This window comes from Bombina bombina, chromosome 2 (genome assembly GCF_027579735.1).
Source record: "Bombina bombina isolate aBomBom1 chromosome 2, aBomBom1.pri, whole genome shotgun sequence".
NCBI classification, from domain to species: Eukaryota; Metazoa; Chordata; class Amphibia; order Anura; family Bombinatoridae; genus Bombina; species Bombina bombina.
The window spans coordinates 1,379,003,817-1,379,026,388 of NC_069500.1; positions in this window are offsets into that span (position 1 = coordinate 1,379,003,817).

The following is a 22,572-nucleotide window of genomic DNA, read 5'->3' on the forward strand; positions in this document are numbered from 1 at the left end:
AGTAGTAGTTCATACGTGGTCTCTGATTTAATTACATTGTGATCTTATGGTTAGCAGTATCGCTACTTAGACAAGTCTATACCGCTCCAGTATTGCACATAGATAGGTTATATCGTATTGAGGTCAATCCTCTTTTATAGACAGTTACTTTGGTGCAATTCGTGAGCCTTTTCTAGTATACACTTGTCTAAGTTTTTTCATGACTCATTTCTGATTTAAATTTGTTAACCACCTATGATCTATACACTGACTTTGTATAACATTTATAGTTAGGATGTTCTTCTGATACTCAGTCTAGTACTTTCATATTGGTTATTTCTTAACCATTCGTGGTTATTACATGGATATGTGTCAGGGTTTTTTCCCTCTTTTATTTGCCATGTGCTGCTGGCAGCAATTTTACTCACCTCTCTTGCTGACTCTGGTGCATACTGTGTGATGCTGCTCATTTCCTGCACTTCCTTTTATGGCCAGACTGGTGTTCATCATCAGTGTGAGACAGGATGCAGTCTCAGAATTGTGATGTCATCACTTACTCGCTTTGGCTCCTGACTCGGCTCGTCTGACTATTCTCTTTGGCTCCTGACTCGGCTCGTCTGACTACCAGCTCTGGTTTTGATTCCTGGCTTATTATTTGTTTCGTGGACTTTTTATTATTTTTTTGCTATTAATAAAGGTGTCATTATTTTTGCACTTCTCGTCTCTGTCTGATTCCTGGCACCCTGACATTACACAAGGGCCATGAATCCTGATGGTGCTAATAATCCACCTTTACCTGCCATAATATCCAAGATGGATGAACAGGATCACCGCTTGGATCAATTTGCACTAGCCCTGCAAACCCTGCTGACTCGCACTGCACATTTGGACCAAAGTGTCCCGCAAGTTTTGGCTGCTCCTGTTCCCGCTGCTGCACCTAGTCCTACCAGGTGCATGTCCATTTCTGCACCTCTACCTTAGTGATATGGAAGCGATCCTAATCAGTGCAGAGGGTTTTTGAACCAGGTGGGCATTTACTTTTAGATGTTACCTCAGGCGTTTCCCTCTGACAGAGCTAATGTGGGATTTCTCATCTCGTTACTCTCTGACACAGCTCTTGCCTGGGCTAATCCCTTGTGGGAGACTAATAAAAATGTGATTTCAAATTACCCTGAATTTGTGGCCTCCTTTTGAAGGCTGTTTGATGTTCCAGCTCGCTCCTCCTCTGCTGCTAAAGGAGTCATGTCCATTCAGCAAGGTACAAGATCTGTTGCTCAGTATGCCCTTGAGTTCCGTACGCTTGCCGCAGAGGTAGGTTGGAACAATGAAGCCCTTGTTGCCGCCCTTCTTTCATGGGCTCTCTGATACGATAAAAGACGAAGTTGCTGCCAGAGATTTACCAGAGGATCTCGAGGCATTGGTGTCTTTTTTGATCCTAATTGATATCAGACTCAGAGAGAGGCCCTCTTTCAATTAGCGCTTGCGGAAGCCTCCTGTTCCATTGTCTCCTACGTGTTCGTTCCCACCCATGCCTCCCTCTCCTCCCATGCCTACTGGTCCCGGGTCACCAGCTACTGCTGAGCCGATGCAGTTGGGATTCACGTGTCTCTCAGTGGCGGAGAGGGCCTTTAGGAGGAGGGAGGGGCTCTGCCTCTATTGTGAGTTACAGGGCTACCTTTTGAAGTCTTGTCCTACATGGCCGGGAAACGCTCACACCTAAGGTCCTATCGGGGGCAGACCTTGGGTGGTTTATCCTCATCCCCGGAACAGCTAAAGGAGAAACCTTTGGTCCCGGTTGTTCTTTCCTGGGAGGACTCCTCCATAATCACCCAGGCTCTTGTTGACTCTGGTGCTGTGGGCTATTTCATTGACAGTGCTTTTGTATCTAAGCACTCCATTCCTGTTTTGCCTCGGTCCTTTCCGCTTGCTATTGAGGCTATTGAAGGCAGGCCCCTTCAGCCCGCACTCGTTACTCATGAAACTGCTCCGTTATCCATGGCTGTTGGGACTCTACATTTTGAAACCCTCCAGTTTCAGGTTATAAACTCTCCGCATTTTCTGGTTGTTTTGGGTTATGCCTGGCTCCAAAAACACAATCCCAGTCTCGACTGGCGCAGGTCCAAAATTTTGTCGTGGTCTCTCCAATGTATTTCCACTTGTCTTCGGAAACCAGTTAAAGTCTTGTGCACGTTTTTGGTATCTCAATTGCCAGAGGAGTACCAAGAGTTCCTAGACGTTTTTGACAAGGTGCATGCTGGTACCTTGCCTCCTCACCGGTCTTACGATTGTGCCATATACCTGCAACCCAGAGCCATTCCTCCTCCGGGCCGGGTTTACTCTCTGTCTGTCACAGAGAATTGTGCTATGGAGGAGTATGTTGCCGATGCTCTGTTGCGGGGGATCATCCTCAAATCCTGCTCTCCTGCAGGGGCTGGCTTCTTCTTTGTGAAGAAAAAGGGTGGCGAGTTAAGACCATGCATCGATTATAGGGGTCTTAATCGTCTTACCATTAAGAATGCTTACCCTATTCCGCTCATTACGGAACCCTTTTACCACCTCAAGGGAGCTACGGTCTTTACTAAACTTGGTTTGAGATGAGCGTACAATCTCGTTAGGATCAAGAAGGGTCACGAATAGAAAACAGCATTTAACACCAGGAGCGGGCATTATGAGTATCTTGTAATGCCCTTTGGCCTATGTAATGTTCCTGCTGTTTTCCAGGAATTTATTAATGATGTCCTACAAGATATGTTGCAACAGTGTGTTGTGGTGTATTTAGACGACATCCTCATACACTCACTCACACTTGAGGCTCATTGTTCTGATGTTACACAGGTTCTTCAGAGACTATGTGAGAATGGCCTGTTTTGTAAACTCAAGAAATGTGAATTCCATCAGACTCAAGTAACCATCCTAGGTTATGTTATCTCCGTTGCAGGGTTCTCCATGGATCCTGACAAGTTATCTGCAGTTCTGCAGTGGCCTCGCCCAGTTGGTCTTCGGTCTATTCAATGTTTTTTGGGGTTCGCAAATTACTATAGAAAGTTTATTAAAAACTTTTCTTCCTTGGTCAAACTTATCACAGACATGACCCGTAAAGAATATGATCCACTCCATTGGTCACCTACTGCCATTAAGGCCTTTGATTGTCTTAAAACTGCCTTTGCTGCTGCTCCAGTTCTGGCTCATCCTAACCCTGTCCTGCCTGAGGTCGATGCATCTGAGACTGGAGTAGGTGCCCTCTTGTCTCAACGTCCTACGCCTGACGGTTCCTTGCATCCGTGTGGTTTCTTTTCTAAGAAATTGTCTCCAGCGGAGTGCAATTATGAAATTGGCGACAGGGAATTAATGGCCCTAATTTTGGCACTCAAGCATAGGAGGCATCTTCTCGAGGGTACTAGCGTGCCTGTGCTCTTTCTTACTGACCACAAGAATTTAACTTATCTATCTGAAGCAAAACATTTGTCGCTCCGACAGGCCAGATGGGCGCTATTTTTGTCTCGGTTTAATTATGTGGTCTCCTACCTGCCTGGTAGTAAGAATGTTAGGGCTGATGCCCTCTCTCGACAATTTTCGCCTCTGTCCAAGAAGGAGTCTGTACCTACTCCAGTTATACCTCCTAAACATATTTTGGCTACCATACGTACTAATTTGACTTCTCCCTTGGGGAGGAGATCCTGGCTGCACAAACCAATGCACCTCGTGAGAAACCTAGTGGTAAGTGTTTTGTTCCTGAGAATCTTCGAACTAAACTTTTGCACACTTACCACTATCCTAAAGCCACAGATCACCCAGGCAAGAACCAAATGATTTGGTCTGTCACTCGACAATTCTGGTGGCCAGGTCTTCGCTCTGATGTTGCTGTGTATGTTGCCTCCTGCTCAGTTTGTGCACAGAATAAGACTCCTCAACGTCTTCCTGTGGGTCTTCTTCAACCTATTGCTAATGGTGAGCGTCCTTGGACACATCTTTCCATGGACTTCATTGTCGAGCTCCCTGTTTCCAATGGCAATACTGTTATCCTTATGGTGGTTGACCGTTTTTCTAAAATGTCACTTTGCATTCCCTTGAAGAAGTTGCCTACCACTCAGGAGCTTGCTTCAATTTTTGCCCAGGAGGTCTTCCATTTACATGGGTTACCCAAGGAGATAGTGTCAGACTGGGGTAGCCAGTTTGTCTCCAGATTTTGGCGTTCCTTTTGTGCTCAAATGGGGATCCAGCTTTCCTTCTCCTTGGCATATCACCCTCAATCCAATGGTGCTGCGGAACAGTCTAATCAAGCTCTGGAACAGTTCCTCCATTGCTATGTCTCAGATCACCACAATAATTGGTCTGAACTGTTACCTTGGGCAGAGTTTGCTCGTAATAGTGCTATTAATGCTTCCTCCAAGTTATCCCCGTTCATGGCGAATTATGGGTTTCAACCATCCTTGTTGCCCGATTCATTCATGTCTCAGGGTATTCCGGCTTTGGAGGAGCATCTCTGGCAACTCCGTTCCACGTGGGTGCAGATTCTGGATTGCCTTCATCGTTCTATGCAGCGAAAAAAGTTCCAGGCCGATCGTAGGCGTCTGCCCGCGCATTTCTACCAGGTTGGTGAGAGAGTTTGGCTGTCCTCCCGCAACTTGAACCTTCGTGTGCCTTCCAATAAACTGGTTCCCCGTTATGTTGGTCCTTTTAAAATTCTCTGATGGGTCAATCCTGTGGCCTATGCTCTTGAGCTTCCTCCTGCAATGCACATCTACAATGTTTTTCATGTCTCCCTCTTGAAACCATTGGTTTGTAATCAGTTTACCACTGTGTTGCCTCATCCCCATCCTATCTTTGTTGACAACCATGAGGAGTATGATGTCAGCCGCATTATTGACTCTCGTATGTCCAGGGGACGCGTACAGTATTTGGTTCACTGGAGGGGCTACGGTCCAGGGGAGCGTTCATGGGTATCCTCCTCTGATGTTCATGCTCCCGCCCTCCTCCGTGCCTTCCATGCCCATTTCCCCAATAAGCCTTTTGTCCTCCCGCGGGGGAGGGGTCATTGAGGGGAGGGTACTGTTTTTCCCTCTTTTGTTTGCCATGTGCTGCTGGCAGCCATTTTACTCACCTCCCTTGCTGACTCTGGTGCATACTGTGTGATGCTGCTCATTTCCTGCACTTCCGTTTATGGCCAGACTGGTGTTCATCATCAGTGTGAGACAGGATGCAGTCTCAGAATTGTGATGTCATCACTTATTATTTAAAGGGACTCTGTTCATTATGCTTTGCCCTGTCGTTGTCTCAGACCTGTTTGTGAGAGCTCCTGTTTATTACCTGGCTATCTGACGTCACTCCTGGTTCCTGATCACTGGCTTGTTCCTGACTATGCTGTTCTCCTTGTTCCTGATTCCGACTCGTCTGACTACTCGCTTTGGCTCCTGACTCGGCTCGTCTGACTATTCTCTTTGGCTCCTGACTCGGTTCGTCTGACTATTAGCTCTGGTTTTGATTCCTGGCTTATTATTTGTTTTGTGGACTTTTTATTATTTTTTGCTATTAATAAAGGTGTGATTATTTTTGCACTTCTCGTCTCTGTCTGATTCCTGGCACCCTGACAATATGCTGGCTCTCTTGTATTTTTACTTTTAATTTAAGTTTTATATACACCTACACTGGTAGTTTCTATTACCTTTTATTTTATCCTAATAAATGTTATGTTTTAATATCACACTTGTCTCGGACAGCCACTCCTGTCTGTTATTTTCATTATAGCCTAACTCGAGTGCTCTATTACTATCCTATCTCTTCTCATTTTTTCTAGTTACTCCCCAGACAGTGAGCACCCCCCATTATATATTATTATTGTTGGGTTATTTTACCTAATAATCTACACTGTCAGCATTTTGCTGACATATCAAATTAATTCTGTTTATGGGGTACTAATAGACTTTATTTTCCCACATTTGCATTATATCGACTTTCATAGGAACCTATTGTAATCTGTTTCAATCCGCACCACTGCTAAATCATCTGAATGCATCCTTTATGTTGTTATGATGGGCAGACTTTGTACCATTTTTCTATCGCTATATGGTCACTTTTAAACATTGACAGGTATTGTTTCTTACAATATTTATTTTTAATGTTTTTTAAAGCACCGTTTACATTTTGGCATGATCTGAAAACCAGCGGCCTTGCAACATTTTATCTGCCTTAGAGACATTTAAATGAGATTGTGCCTTTGTGATTGAGTTTAAAATAGCTTGCACCTACAATATTAAACTCACAGTCACAAAGGCACATTCCAGTTTACAATTTAAATAATAATACCTACGTTTGATGTCAGATAGTCAGCATATACTCATTCTGAAAGAAGTGTTTAGAATCTATAGCATGTTCTCTCTAAAGATGACAATAACTCCAAGGTTAAATAGTTAACTGTTTTTTTAGAGACCTTTATTGTTAGCAAACTAATATTTTTTTCTCAACCTGTTTTTTTTCTGCTAACAATAGTGCATACATTTATAAAGTTGTTAAAATGCTATGTTGAGCTTGTAGTTTGAAAGGTATAAAGATGCATACATTTTCATCTTAAAAAAATCATAAAATCCATAAACATCTGTAACAAGGTTGAATTTCCAATGGATAGTACAGTATTTTAAATGTGATATTTTGATGACTGTGGTTGTATTTGTTAGTGATGTACAGCAAGTCAAAAGAGTAATTAACTATTTAGGAAATGGACCTTTCCAGATGATCATCAACCAGTGGCTGAGAAGTCAAATAACACTATCCCAATGCACTGGATGGGACCCAGAATGTGACAGCAGCAAGGAACAGAAAAAGCAGGCAATATGGATAGTGAAGGTCAGGCAGAAGTCTGGCAACACACTGGCACTGAGGTACAGAATCATTAAACAAAATGGGAGGTCAAGGCCAAGCAGAAGTCCAGCAATACACTGGAAATTAGGTACAGACTCAGCAAACAGAATGGGAGTCTAAGGTCAGGCAGAAGTCTGGCAACACACTGTCACCAAGGTACAGAATCAGCAAACAGTATAGGAGTCTAAGGTGAGGCAGAAGTCCAGCAATACACTGGAAATGAGGCACAGAATCAGCAAACAGAATAGGAGTCTTAGATGAGGCAGAGGTCTGGCAACACACTGTCACTAAGGTACCGAATCAGCAAACAGAATGGGCGGTCAAGATCAATGTCAGGCAAAAGTGCAGCAACACACTGAAAACAAGGTAGAGGATAAGCAAACAGAATGAGAGTCCAAGGTCTGACCAAAATCTAGCAGAACACTGGAAGTGAGGTACAGAATCAGCAAACAGAATGAGAGGTCAAGGTCAGGCAGAAGTCCCGCAACACACTGACAGGGAGGTACATAATCAGCAAACAGAATGAGAGGTCAAGGTCAGGCAGAAGTCCCGCAACACACTGACAGGGAGGTACAGAATCAGCAAACAGAATGAGAGGTCAAGGTCAGGCAGAAGTCCTGCAACACACTGAGAAGGAGGTACAGAATCAGCAATCAAAATGGGAGGTCAAGGTCAGACAGGAGTTGGATATTACAAACCATAAAAAGGACTCAATAGCGCATTGTTACTCATCACTAATGCAGGTCAAACAAGTTAAATGAGAAATATTACCTGAAGTGTCTGCAGCAGGCGCGCTACCAAGCAACAGGGTGCAATGCAAAAACCACTAGACTTGTGCAGCCAAGAAATGTTTACATTTTCGTACCAAATATTCGGGGAAATTAGTTTCCCCAAATATTTGCTGGATACACTATTCAGTATTCATTTATTTTAAAACGAATACTGAATTTTAGTTAAATATTTATATTCAATTTTGTTAATGCGAATGTAAATGTTTAAGGCTACAGGTGAAAAGTTGCTTTATTCAGTTACATTTAGTATCTCTACTTGGCACACAAATGACATTTTTTGCATTCAAAATTCAGTGTGCAGCGGGTGACCGAATGAAGAGGACGTCGGGAATGGAAGATCGAAAGACAAGAAGATGGATGAAGATAGAAGAACTCCTTTTTAGAGTAGATTTTTTTAGCTAGCCTTTTTTGGGGGGGAGGTGGAGGGTTACTTGTAGAATGGATTAGTATTTATTTTATTGAAAAACAGCTAAATCACTTTAGGGCCATGTCCTACAAAAATCCCTTTTAATGGCTATTGCTATAGTTTAATTGTGTAATAGTATAGGTTTTTTTATTTGGGGTGGGGGTGTTTTTAAGTGGGACTTTAGTTTTAGAATAGGCATAACGGGGGGGGGGGGTTGTTCGGGGTTTGGTAATTAGTTGTTTTTTTCTGTAATGGTAGGTTTATTTCTTTTCTGTAATGGTAGCTTAATTTCAAGTAATGTTAGGTTGTTGTTTTTTTCAGTTAAAGTTAGTTTGTTTTTTTTATACAGGTAAGGTTAGTTTTATTTGGGGTAACTTAGAGAGTTGTAGGTTAGGGGGGTTACCTGGTTAGGAGGTTTAGATGTTAGTGGATATTTTGCAGTGGGGGTTGTGGCTGTTTAGGGGCTAGTTTGATTTAGGTGTTAATAGAGGAGTTTAGTGCAACTGTTTGCATTAAATGCAATTGCATTCAAGTGTTTTTGCTGCTCAAAGCCACCCATAGAAAATATGGGGAGAGTAAATTGCCACACGTTCGCACAAACAAATTTGCAATAATTTAAACAGCACGCCACTTGTAATATGGATTTGAGCATAAAGAACACCACCTTCTCGTAATCGCGTTTACGCTCCTCACACTAACAATAGCGTTCCACTTGTAATTTGTCCCTTTATCAATTACCATTATCCTCTTAAGTGCTGTTGTAATATATTTTCTTTCAAGACATGACTAATTTTGTGGAAGCTGTAGTAACTACATATTAAGCTGTGTCAGCAATAATTGCTGATGTTGCAAATGTAAGCATTAAACAACATCTACGCTCTTGCAAATTAAAACACGAACATCTGTACCATTAATTTCCTAAAACACGTACTGCAATTTAGTGCCAATAATCTACAGATAGCATCAAAGCTATATTAAATATACCATGAAACTTTCACCATTTGTCATTTTATATGTATGATTAATTGTATAAAGCTGTTCAATCTGTCATGCATTTCACTTTGAATGGAAATTGTTAAAGCTTCTTTATTAAGTAAAAAAACATGCGTAATTAATCACAGTCTATAGCCCATATGATGGTTTAATTAATGTCATAACTATTGCTTACTATACTATACAATAATTATTTTCAGCAGGGCAAAAAGATAAACAGAAAAGGAAACTGTATTTTATGGTATAAGCAAAAATAAAAAAAAATACAAACGAAGCAAAAGGCGATGGAATGGAAAGGATTAATGATCCTAGGAAGTAAAATTGCATAATCAACAGATGCATAATAAAAAGACCTGCATAAAAACTTAAATCGAATTTCCGACCAGCAGATTAATTTCTAATGAATGTAAACGTTTCTTTAATTTCCGCCTCTCCTGTATTATGTGACAACCATCAGCCATTCATAGACGTATAAGCACACTATATGGCCAAAAGTATGTGGACAACTGACCATCACACATCTGAACTTGTGGGACATTCCATTCCAGAATAATGGGCATTAATATGGAGTTGGCTCCCTCTTTGCAGAAACTCTTCTGGGAAGGCATTCCACAAGATGTTGGAGTGTGCCTTTAGGAATTTGTCTTATAGGGTTTAAAAGGTTGCAAGGAAAATGATGCATAGCATGACTAAGGGTGTGTAACCCAAATGTTGCTTGTTTTTCTGTTATATTGATATATAATAAAGACATGAGGATTTGAAACAATATTTGAAGTGGTACTGCTTTCCTTTGGATTTGATTGTATGTTACCTGGGTTTATGCAGGAACCAGTAGCAGCGTTGCACCTTCTGTATACTTGTGCTGGACTTTATTTATTGTATTTAATGTGGGAATTTGTGCCCATCCAGCAAAAAGAGCATTTTTCAAGCCAAACACTGATGTTGGACGAGAAAATCTGGCTCATAATCAGCATTCCAGTTCTCTGTGCAGGTCAGTCACATTCTTCATCCACTCCGAACTCATCAAACCATGTCTTCATGGACCTCGCATTGTGCACAGGAGCACAGTCATACTGGAACAGGAAATGACCTTCCCCAATCTGTTAGCACCCAATTGTCTAACATGCCTTTGTATCTTGTGGCATTAATATTACCCTTCACTGGAACAAAGGGGCCTAGCACAAACCCTGAAAAACAGCCAGAGCCATTATCCCTCCTCTACCAAACTTTACAGTAGGCACTATGCATTCCAGAAAAAAAGCATTATTCTGGCAGATGCCAGACCCAGATTATTTCATCAGACCGCAAGATATTTAAATGTGATTCACCGCTTTAGGGAACATGTTTCCACTGTATCTCCACCACAAAACGAACCGCTCCAGGTCCCACGAAGGCTGCAGACGCCACCGGAAATGCTAGGGAAGAGTTAGTGAGGCCTATTTATCAAGCCGTCAACCACAAATACGCTGGAATTCTGCAGCGTAATTGTGGCAAGCTTGATTTGCCTCATTTATCAAAGCCTACAGACCGGCAAAAGTTAAAATCTGTGACGTAACATACGATCCGCCAGCAGGTACGCCGATCGATGCTTACGTCATTACATATGTTCCGAATACAAATTCGACACTATCTGACTACTTTTGCGATCTATCAAATATCTAATAGGTACGCTTGCCACTATTCCGGCCCAGTGTACCTGCTTTTCAATCCGCCGCCCTGGAGGCCGTGGATGCCTTAGGAATCAATGGGAGTCTGAAAGCAGCGAAAGCTTATGTTCGCTGCTGCCAGATATCCCATTGATTTCTATGGGAGAATAAAAGTTATGTTTACACCTAACACCCTAACATAAGCCCAGAGTCTAAACACCCCTAATCTGCCGCCCCCGACACCGCCGCCACCTGCATAATGTTATTAACCCCTATTCTGCTGTTTCTGGACCCCGCCGTCACCTACATAATGTTATTAACCCCTATCCCCGCCATTCCCTGACATCGCCGCTACCTACATAATGTTATTAACCCCTATTGTGCTGCTCCTGGACCCCGCCACAACTAAATAAATATATTAACCCCTATCCCGCCGCTCCCGGAGCCCACTGCAACTAAATAAATGTATTAACCCCTAAACCCCTGGCCTCCCACATCACTACCACTTACTAAATCTATTAACCCCTAAACTGCCAGCCCCCCACATCGCCATAAACTAAATTAACCTATTAACCCCTAAACCTAACAACCCGCTAACTGTACATTAAAATTACATCATAACTATCTTATAATAAATTTAAACTTACCTTTAGATTTAAATTAAACTGTATTAAACTATTAATTAATCTACCCTAACTATTATACTAAAATTACATTAAAGTACAAATTAAATTAAATATATTATATAGTTCAAAACCTAACCCAACTCAAGTTATTTAAATCTACTATTAAAAATTACAAAGTTACAAAAAACTAACAACTAAGTTGCACAAAATAAAAAATAAATGATCAAATATTTAAACTAATTACACCTAATCTAAGAGCCCTATGAAAATAAAAAAGCCCCCCTACACTAAACTGCCAATGGCCCTTAAAAGGGCATTTTTGTGGGGCATTTCCCCAAAGAAATCAGCTCTTTTACCTGTAAAAAAAAATACAAATACCCCCCCAACAGTAAAACCCACCACCCACCCAACCAAACCCCCCAAATAAAAACCTAATCTAAAAAACCTATGCTCCCCATTGCACTGAAAGGGGCATTTGGATGGGCATTGCCCTTAAAAGGGCATTTAGCTCTTTTTTAGCCCAAACCCCTAATCTAAAATTAAAACCCACCCAATAAACCCTTAAAAAACCTAACACTAACCCCCAAAGATCCACTTACAGTTTTGAAGACCGGACATCCATCCTCATCAAAGCCAGCAAAAGTCTTCATCCAAGTGGCCAAAGTCTTCATCCAAGCCAGCAGAAGTCTTCATCCAGATGGCATCTTCTATCTTCATCCATCCGGCGCGGTGCGGCTCCATCTTCAAGACATCCGGCGCAGAGCATCCCCTTCAATAGACGTCTTTTTCCGAATGAAGTTTCCCTTTAAATTACGTCATCAAAGATGGGGTCCCTTACATTCTGATTGGCTGATAGATTTCTATCAGCCAATCGGAATTAAGGTTGAAAAAATCCTATTGGCTGTTGCAATCAGCCAATAGGATTGAGCTTTCATCCTATTGGCTGATCCAATCAGCCAATAGGATTGAGCTCGCATTCTATTGGCTGATTGGATCAGCCAATAGGATGAAAGCTCAATCCTATTGGCTTATTGCAACAGCCAATAGGATTTTTTTAACCTTAATTCCGATTGGCTGATAGAAATCTATCAGCCAATCGGAATCTAAGGGACGCCATCTTGGATGACGTCATTTAAAAGGAAACTTAATTCGGAAGAAGACGTCAATTGAAGAGGATGCTCCGCGCCGGATGAAGATAGAAGATGCCGTCTGGATGAAGACTTTTGCCGGCTTGGATGAAGACTTCTGCTGGCTTGGATGAGGACTTCTCCCGCTTTGTTGAGGATGAATGTCCGGTCTTCAAAACTGGAAGTGGATCTTCGGGGGTTAGTGTTAGTTTTTTTTAAGGGTTTATTTGGTGGGTTTTAATTTTAGATTAGGGGTTTGCGCTGAAAAAGAGCTAAATGCCCTTTTAAGGACAATGCCCATCCAAATGCCCTTTTCAGGGCAATGGGGAGCTTAGGTTTTTTAGATAAGGTTTTTGTTTGGGGGGTTGGTTGTGTGGGTGGTGGGTTTTACTGTTGGGGGGTATTTGTATTTTTATTTACAGGTAAAAGAGCTGATTTCTTTGGGGCAATTCCCCGCAAAAAAGGCCCTTTTAAGGGCCATTGGTAGTTTATTGTAGGCTAGAGTTTTTTTTTATTTTGGGGGGGCTTTTTTATTTTCATAGGGCTCTTAGATTAGGTGTAATTAGTTTAAATATTTGATCATTTATTTTTTATTTTGTGTAACTTAGTGGGGGGTTTTTTTGTAACTTAGTGTTTGTTATTTTGTGTAACTTAGTTGTTAGTTTTTTATAACTTTGTAACTTTTAATAGTAGATTTAAATAACTTGAGTAGGGTTAGGTTTTTAACTATCCTATATAATAAAAGGCCAGGTATGTTTGTCAGATGCAGTCATGCGCAGTAGAGACTGCAGAGGACAAACATACCTGGCCTTGAACAGCAGAGGAGTGCGCACTGCGGAAGCTGCCTGGTGGGGGCGTGGCCGGGCATGCCGTGATGGGGGCATGGCTGGATGTGCTGTGATGTGGACGTGGCCGGGCGTGGTGAGGGGGCGTGACTGACGGGCGTGATGACGGTGTGGCCTTGTGGGAGCGCACGCAAAGGGCGTGGTCGACGGGAGAGACCAAAAGAGGTGGGAGAGACCAAAAGAGAGGAGGGAAAGAGAGAAAGTGAGCAAAAGAGGGGGAAAAGAGAGAGAGAGAGCAAAAGAGAGGGGAGAGAGAGCAAACAAGAGGTGCAAGAGAAAGAGCAAAAGAGGGGGGAGAGAGAGAAAGTAAAAGAGGGGGGAGAGAGCAAAAGAGGTGGAGAGAGAGAGCAAAAGAGGGGGGAGAGAGCAAAAGAGAGGGGGAGAGAGAGAGAGAGAGAGAGAGAGCAAAAGAGAGGGGGAGAGAGAGAGCAAAAGAGAGGAGAGAGAGCAAAAGAGGGGGAAGAGAGCAAAAGAGGGAGAGAGAGAGAGCACAAAAGAGGGGGAGAGAGAGAACACAAAAGAGGGGGAGAGAGAGCTCAAAAGAGAGGGGGGAGAGATAGAGCACAAAAGAGAGGGAAAGAGAGAGCTCAAAAGAGAGGGGGGAGAGAGAGAGATCAAAAGAGAGGGGGGAGAGAGAGAGCTCAAAAGAGAGGGGGGAGAGAGAGAGCTCAAAAGAGAGGGGGAGAGAGAGCGCAAAAGAGGGAGAGAAAGAGTGCAAAAGAGGGAAAGAAGAGTGCAAAAGAGAGGGGGAGAGAGCATAAAAGAGAGGGAGAGAGAGCAAAAAAGAGAGGGGGAGAGAGAGCACAAAAGAGAGGGGGAGAGAGAGTGCAAAAGAGAGGGGGAGAGAGCGCAAAAGAGAGGGGGAGAGAGCGCAAAAGAGAGGGGGAGAGAGCGCAGAAGAGAGGGGGAGAGAGAGCGCAAAAGAGGGGGGAGAGAGAGCAGAAGAGAGGGGGAGAGAGAGAGAGTGCAAAAGAGGGGGGAGAGAGAGCAAAATAGGGGAGAGAGAGAGCAAAAGAGGGGGAGAGAGCAAAAGAGGGTGAGAGAGAGAGAGCAAAAGAGGGTAGAGAGAGCAGAAGAGGGGGGAAGATAGAGAGAGAGCGCGAGCAAAAGATGGGAGAGAGAGCAAAAGAGGGGGAGAGAGAGAGCAAAAGAGGGGGGAGAGAGCAAAAGAGGGGGAGAGAGAGAGCACAAAAGGGGAGAGAGAGAGCAAAAGAGGGGGGAGAGAGAGCGCAAAATAGGGGGAAGAGAGAGAGCTCAAAAGAGAGGGGGGAGAGAGAGCGCAAAAGAGAGGGGGGAGAGAAAGCGCAAAAGAGAGAGTGGGGACAGAGAGGGAGCAAGGGTTGGAACCGTGGTACTTAAAAAAATTAGGCTTTAGGACTAGTATAATATATTTCATTTAATTTGTAGTTTAATGTAATTTTAGTATAATAGTTAGGGCAGATTAATTAATAGTTTAATATAGTTTAATGTAATTTTAGTATAATAGTTAGGGTAGATTAATTAATAGTTTAATGTAGTTTAATTTAAATCTAAAAGTAAGTTTAAATTTATTATAAGATAGTCATGATGTAATTTTAATGTACAGTTAGCGGGTTGTTAGGTTTAGGGGTTAGTAGGTTAATTTAGTTTATGGCGATGTGGGGGCTGGAGGTTTAGATAGGTTTAGTAAGTGGTAGTGATGTGGGAGGCCAGGGTTTAGGGGTTAATACATATATTTAGTTGTGGTGGGCTCTGGGAGCGGAGGGATAGGGGTTAATAACTTTGTTCGAGTTGCGGTGGGCTCCGAGAGCGGAGGGATAGGGATTAATACATTTAGTTAGTTGTGGCGGTGTCAGGGAGCGGCGTAATAGGGGTTAAAAAGTTTATTAGAGTTGCGGTGGGCTCCAGGAGCAGCGGGATGAGGGTTAATAACTTTATTTAGTTGCGGCGGGGTCCGGGAGTGGCGGGATAGGGGTTAAACATTTTAGTATAGTGGCGGTGTTTAGTGACAGTATATAAATAAAGCTGGGAAAAAGCCGAAGAGCAGCGACATCGATGACTGTTAGTTAACAACAGTCCGCTGCTCATCGCCCCGTACTTGGTGCGCAGCTTTTTGACAGCTTTTTTAATAAATATGGAGAGCGTATTCAGGTCCGTGGACGCGATGTTAGGCGATGTCGGGTGAGCGTATTGGTGCCATCGAATGCAAGAAAGTTGACGGCTTGATATGTAGGCCTCAGTGTGTGAAGCCAAGGGGGTGCACGCCGAAAATGCGGCTGGTTCCGCCACAAAGAAACCGTAATAGAAAAAAGAAGAAAACGGCTTCACACTGCAGGTGTATTAAAGTTAAAAAATAACTTTTAATAACAAACCAGTAAAAACATGGTACATAGAGGCAGCAGAAATGAAGATCCTTACATGTGTTGTGCCTGCACTTGGCACTTAATCATAGGAATATCAATCATAATACCACCCCTTCTATTTACAGGGACAGTGTCCAATCATTAGAAAGATGTAAAACATACTTAATTAGAATAAAAACATCTATGGTACATAGTACATAAGTTCAAATATGGATTATTAGACAGAACAACAAATGCGTGGGTAACTACAAACCAGTTATCGTTGCTAAGTCCACTGTTTAAAAGTGCAATATAAAAAGTTGTATTATATAATGACCATATTATATGCTAACTACATCAGATAGAGGTCTAGCTCAGGGAGGTTTGTTTATATATCATGACCATCATATATATCCATCTTAGTCCACCTGACATAGTTCCTCATACAATACAAAAAAACAAATTAGATCCTATTGCAGTTAGTTCTAAGATATAATACATGGTATATATACATCTGCTAGCAACAAAGACTGTAGATTAACTAGAGAAGAATATGGACTAGATTCACTATATGTCGGTATATGTTAGAGTATCACTATTGTACAGTTGACAAACAGGTAATGTGTGAAATATATATAAGACATCTGCCCCTATAATATAAACTGAAAAGCTATATAGTGGCAGAAGAACAGTTAGTCCACAAACTATGACATATCCAATTCTCTATTCAGACGCATAGGGGTAATGGTTTTCAATTTGTATATCCAATATAGCTCATGTTTTTGAAACATTTTGAGTTTGTTACCACCCTTTATAGGGGAATAAATCCTATCTATGACAGTCAGATGTGGTAAGTGAGTCATATGGACCAAATTGAAATGCCTCGCTACTGCTGAGTCTTTGTTGAAATTCTTTGTGTCACTGATGTGCTCCCTGAGTCTAGATCTGAGTTCCCTGGTCGTTTGACCAACGTACTGTAGGGAACATAAGGTGCATTCCAACAGGTACACAATGAACTCTGTTCTACAATTAGCATACAAATCAACATTGAATCTTTCTTGGGTTACAGAGCTTGAAAATGTGTCACTTTGACTAACCACTCCGCAGGTCATACATGTTCTCGCGCCACACCTATATGTGCCCTTTTTCCTGATCCAATTACTGCCTGTAGAGCATCTTTTATTAATCATACTTGGAGCTAGCCTTGTTACTAGGGTAGGAGGTTTTTAAGAAATGAATTTACATGTTCGGTGAACATCACTTAGGAGTTCATCATCATTCAATATATAAAGATTCTTCCTCAATATTTTACAGATGTCCTTGAAATGTTTCTAATATTCAGTGGAAAATACTACTGTATCTTTAGAAAAATCTTTTTCCTTTTTCTTTGTACGGATGACATCTAGCTGTTTCTTATTTTTTACACTATCAAATTAATTCCTCAAGTCACTGTCTGTGTAACCCCTTAGTTTCAGTCTATTGGTAAGTTCTTTTAGACTGATTAAAAAAATTATCATCAGAATTGGTATTCCTTCTCATACGAATATATTGTGCCCTTGGTATAGAGCATAGGAGAATGGAGGGATGGCATGACTTAGCATGCAAAATAGTATTGCCTGCTGTGGGCTTGCGGTAAGTGTCTGTTAATATAATTCCTGTATCTGCATTACCTGTAAGTCTGAGGTCTAGAAAACAGGCTGTACTTTGTTGGATTTCCCCAGTAAACCTTAAATTGAGGTCATTAGTGTTTAAATAATGTAGAAAGCTAATCTTATCAATAGGGTCTTGTACAATGAATATGAGATCATCAATAAATCTCATGTATTTTACAATTTGGTTGGCAAATGGATTATGCATGGTATATAGGTATAAATCCTCCCACCAGGCTACAAACAGATTTGCAAACGAGGGGGAAAACTTTGCCCCCATTGCTGTACCACAGAGTTGCAAAAAATATTCATTATTGAACATAAAAAAATGATGTTTCAGTAGAAATTCAACTATTTCACAGAAAAAAAGTTTAAACTCAACTGAGTATTTGGTGGCTGAGTCCAATGGTGGCTTTAATCCCCAATGAATGCGGGATACTAGAATATAAGGCTGTAGCATCAATGACCACCCATCTATAGCTATCATTCCATTTTGTATTCTGGGGAATTTAAAAGTAATTTAAAATACAAAATACAAAAAAACAGATGAAGAATTGGCACAGAGGAAGGGCAACAAGTTTAATAGGGATATGGAGGACTATATGAATAACAAAGTGTACAATTGGTCAAGATTTCAAAATAGACCAAGAAGAAAGTCCTTTCAAAATAAAGGAGGTAACAAGGCTCAACAAACAACTAAGGAAGATAGCAAGGCAAATACTCCAAAACCTATTTTAAAGCATAAATCTAAGTGGAAGGTGGCCTTTTCTTCAATGGACACCTCTGACCAGGACTCCTATGTGTCAGATGGGAGCGGTGCCTCCATGTCCTCCTCAGCCAAATCTCTCTCTCCCCTTTTTTCACCTCCTTCTTCTACCTCTACTTCTCTTTCCTTCTGCCCCCTCTTGTCATTACAGGTGCTGAGTGACAGCGATACAGATGAAGAGGAAGCCCCAGTGGTACGCCCCAAAGATAAAGCTGTACCTTGATCACTTTAGGAGATGCACTATGATAGCAGGCAGAAGAATTAAGAAAATCTTCAAGGAAACTAAAATCCAACATCGGTCTTAAATCTGTCAAGTGTGAACTTAACAGAAGAAGAGAAGTCTCTTTAAAGTAAGGGACTGAGTTTTGCTCCCACCAATACATTCTCAGCGTTCAGAACACTAATAGACATTAATAAATTGACACTAAAGAGATTTTTAAATCACAGGAGGACCAACACAGTCATTCCACTTATGTAGATGTTGATAATAATGTTGTAATTAATCATACCAATGCTGACAGCAATACTGTGGTTGACCATATGAATGATAGGGATGGGAACCTGGTTGACTTCAAATTTGGTGACCATCGCCACATAGAAAGTCCTCAGATGTCTATCCAACCAGCTTCAGGGGTCACTCTATTAACCTTTATCAAAAAAGAGTACAAAAAGAATTGTTGGATTTAAAAACATCTGTCAGAGGGCACAATATATTTTCTAATCTTACAAAAGCAGAAAGAATGGCCTTACAAAAATTACAGTCCAATGACAAAATAGTAATTAGGGCTTTGTGGTTGTCCTTAATAAGGAAGACTGCATAAAAGAGGCTAATTGTCAACTATTAGACACAAAAACATACAGAAAACTAAGTAGTAACCTCACACACACCTAGATTTAGAGTTTTGCGGCCAAAGGGGTGCGTTAGCTACGCATCTTTTTTTTCTAGCGCTGCTTCTAAACAACGCTGGTATTTAGAGTTCTCTGAAGGGCTGCGTTAGGCTCCAAAAAGGGAGCGTACAGGCATATTTACCGCCACTTCAACTCTCAATACCAGCGTTGCTTACAGTAGCGGCTAGCTGGAAAAACGTGCTCGTGCACGATTCCCCCATAGGAAACAATGGGGCAGTTTGGGCTGAAAAAAACCTAACACCTGCAAAAAAGCAGCGTTCAGCTCCTAACGCAGCCCCATTTTTTCCTATGGGGAAACACTTTCTAAGTCTGCACCTAACACCCTAACATGAACCCCGAGTCTAAACACCCCTAATCTTACACTTATTAACCCCTAATATGCCGCCCCCACTATCGCTGACACCTGCATTATATTATTAACCCCTAATCTGCCGCTCCGTACACCGCCGCAACCTACATTATAGCTATGTACCCCTAATCTGCTGCCCCTAACATCGCCGACACCTACATAATATTTATTAACTCCTGATCTGCCCCCTCAACGTCGCCGCTACTTTACCTACACTTATTAACCCTTAATCTGCCGACCCGACCTCACCGCCACTATAATAAATGTATTAACCCCTAAAGCTAAGTCTAACCCTAACCCTAACACCCCCCTAAGTTAAATATAATTTTAATCTAACGAAATAAATTAAATATTATTAACTAAAGTCTTCCTATTTAAAGCTAAATACTTACCTGTAAAATAAACCCTAATATAGCTACAATATAACGAATAATTATATTGTAGCTATTTTAGGATTTATATTTATTTTACGGGCAACTTTGTATTTATTTAAACTAGGTACAATAGCTATTAAATAGTTATTTACTATTTAATAGCTACCTAGTTAAAATAATTACAAAATTACCTGTAAAATAAATCCTAACCTAAGTTACAATTAAACCTAACACTACACTATTAATAAATAAATTAAAAAAATTAACTACAAGTACCTACAATTACCTACAATTAAATAAACTAAACTAAATTACAAAAAAAAACACTAAATTACAAAAAAATTTAAAAAGATTATAAGAATTATAAGCTAATTGCACCTACTCTAAGCCCCCTAATAAAATAACAAAGCCCCCCAAAATAAAAAAAATTCCCTACCCTAATCTAAATTAAAAAAGTTAGCAGCTCTATTACCTTATCAGCCCTTAAAAGGGCTTTTTGCGGGGCATGCTCCAAAGAAATCAGCTCTTTTGCCTGTAAAAAAAAAACACAATACCACCCCCAACATTACAACCCACCACCCACATACCCCTACTCTAACCCAAACCCCCCTTAAATAAAGCTAACACTACCCCCCTGAAGATCTCCCTACTATGAGTCATGTTCACCCAGCCGGGCACCGATGGACCAAAAGAGTATATCCGGAGTGGCAGAAGTCTTCATCCTATCCGGGCAGAAGAGGACATCCGGACCGGTAGACATCTTCATCCAAGCGGCATCTTCTATCTTCATCCATCCGGAGCGGAGCGGAGCCATCTTCTTCCAGCCGACGCGGATCCATCCTTCTTCCACTACGCCTACTATTGAGCTTGCATTCTATTGGCTGTTCCGATCAGCCAATAGAATGCAAGCTCAATCTGATTGGTTGATTGGATCAGCCAATCCGATTGAACTTGAATCTGATTGGCTGATTCACATATAGTGAATCTAGTCCATATTGTTCTCTAGTTAATCTACAGCCTTTGTTGCTAGCAGATGTATATATACCATGTATTATATCTTAGAACTAACTGTAATAGGATCTAATTAGTTTTTTCTTATTGTATGAGGAACTATGTCAGGTGGACTAAGATGGATATATATGATGGTCATGATATATAAACAAACCTCCCTGAGCTAGAACTCTATCTGATGTAGTTAGCATATAATATGGTCATTATATAATAAAACTTTTTATATTGCCCTTTTAAATAGGGGACTTAACAACGATAACTGTTTTGTAGTTACCCCAGCATTTTTTGCTCCGTTTTATAATCCATATTTGAACTTATGTACTATGTACCATAGATGTTTTTATTCTAATTAAGTATGTTTTACATCTATCTAATGATTGGACACTGTCCCTTTAAATAGAAGGGGTGGTATTATAAATGATATTCCTATGATTAAGTGCCAAGTGCAGGCACAACACATGTAAGGATCTTCATTTCTGCTGCCTCTATGTACCATGTTTTTACTGATTTGTTATTAGAAGTTAGTTTTTAACTTTAATACACTAATTCCTTCACTAGGCTCACAACACACTGTTCTTATGCTAATGTTGCTTCCAGAGGAAGTTTGTAGTGAGTGAAGCAACAGATGGTTGGCAATGTTTCCACACTATAAGCTTCAGCACTTGATGGCCCCGCTCTGTGAGTTTGCCTGGTCTACCACTTTGTGTCTGGGCTGTTGTTGTTCCTTGATGCTTCCACTTCACAATAATAGCACTTGTGGTTTACCAAGGGAAGATCTAGTAGGGCATAAATTTCACAAAGTGACCACATAGAACTTGTTTTGTGCTCGAGGCACCGTCATACAATAAAAAGAAAGGGCCTTTCCCAAATTGTCGATGCAAGGTTGGAAGCCCCAAATTCTTTAAGATGTCTTTGTATTCTGTAGCATTACATGATACATTAGCATCTTCAATATGACCTATTGTACTGCCAGTGTTAGTCTATTAGATTTCATGGCTATGTGCTGGATTTTATGCACCTGTGTACAATGAAACGCCTGATTACAATAATTAGTTGGGGTGTCCACATTAGGAGCACATTCCTCCAAGAATATGAAGCAGTCCTTATGTAATTGTTTGTCTACACTAGCTCATTTACTGTCAAACAACAACCAAACAACTTCTCAGTAGATCTAGATAGGCTGAGGAGCGTACATGTCTTGAGCACCGTATGATAGCAGTGTTGGTTGCCTAGGTGTGTTTTTCAATAAAGAATTCTAAGAGCAAACTAAATTTGACAATGTAAATTAGTACTTTTTTTAATTTGCATGGTCTATCTGAATAATGAAAGCTTGATTTCAACTTTTATGTCCTATGTAAAGATTCTTTTGTGATCTACTGTACATAATAATATAGGATAAAATTCCTAACTGGTACCAAATTTTGCCATTATTTTCTGACATATGGTTGTAGCTTGCATGCACTCACATATACGTAAGCATAAAATGAAAGCTAATGAGTACGCAAGTCATCTAGGATTATATGCCTGTTTAAACTTATCACACTCTACAAATTATACTAACTGCACTCAGTCTTATGGGCCGATTCGCGAGAGAGCGACTCTCAGAGAGCTATGAGTATGGCGTAAACGCCGAAACGCGTGAGCTTTTTCAGTTACTAAGGGCATGTTTTTGTTTTTGTCTTGATCCATGTTACTGAACCTGTTTTTATTAGAAGACTAATAAAGCTAAAAGTTTTTACTGCAGCTCCGGACTTTTTGTGTTTTGCATTTATTGGGCCGTTTATGGAGCTAAGCAGTTTTTGCCCCTAAAGGCATCCACTTCAAAATAGTTTGGCAGTGCAAGGGATTGCAGGTAGTCTTCGGAGCGGCTACAGTAATTCCGGAACCTCTTACCCCCTGGAAGTCGGCATAGCCTGATGACGTCA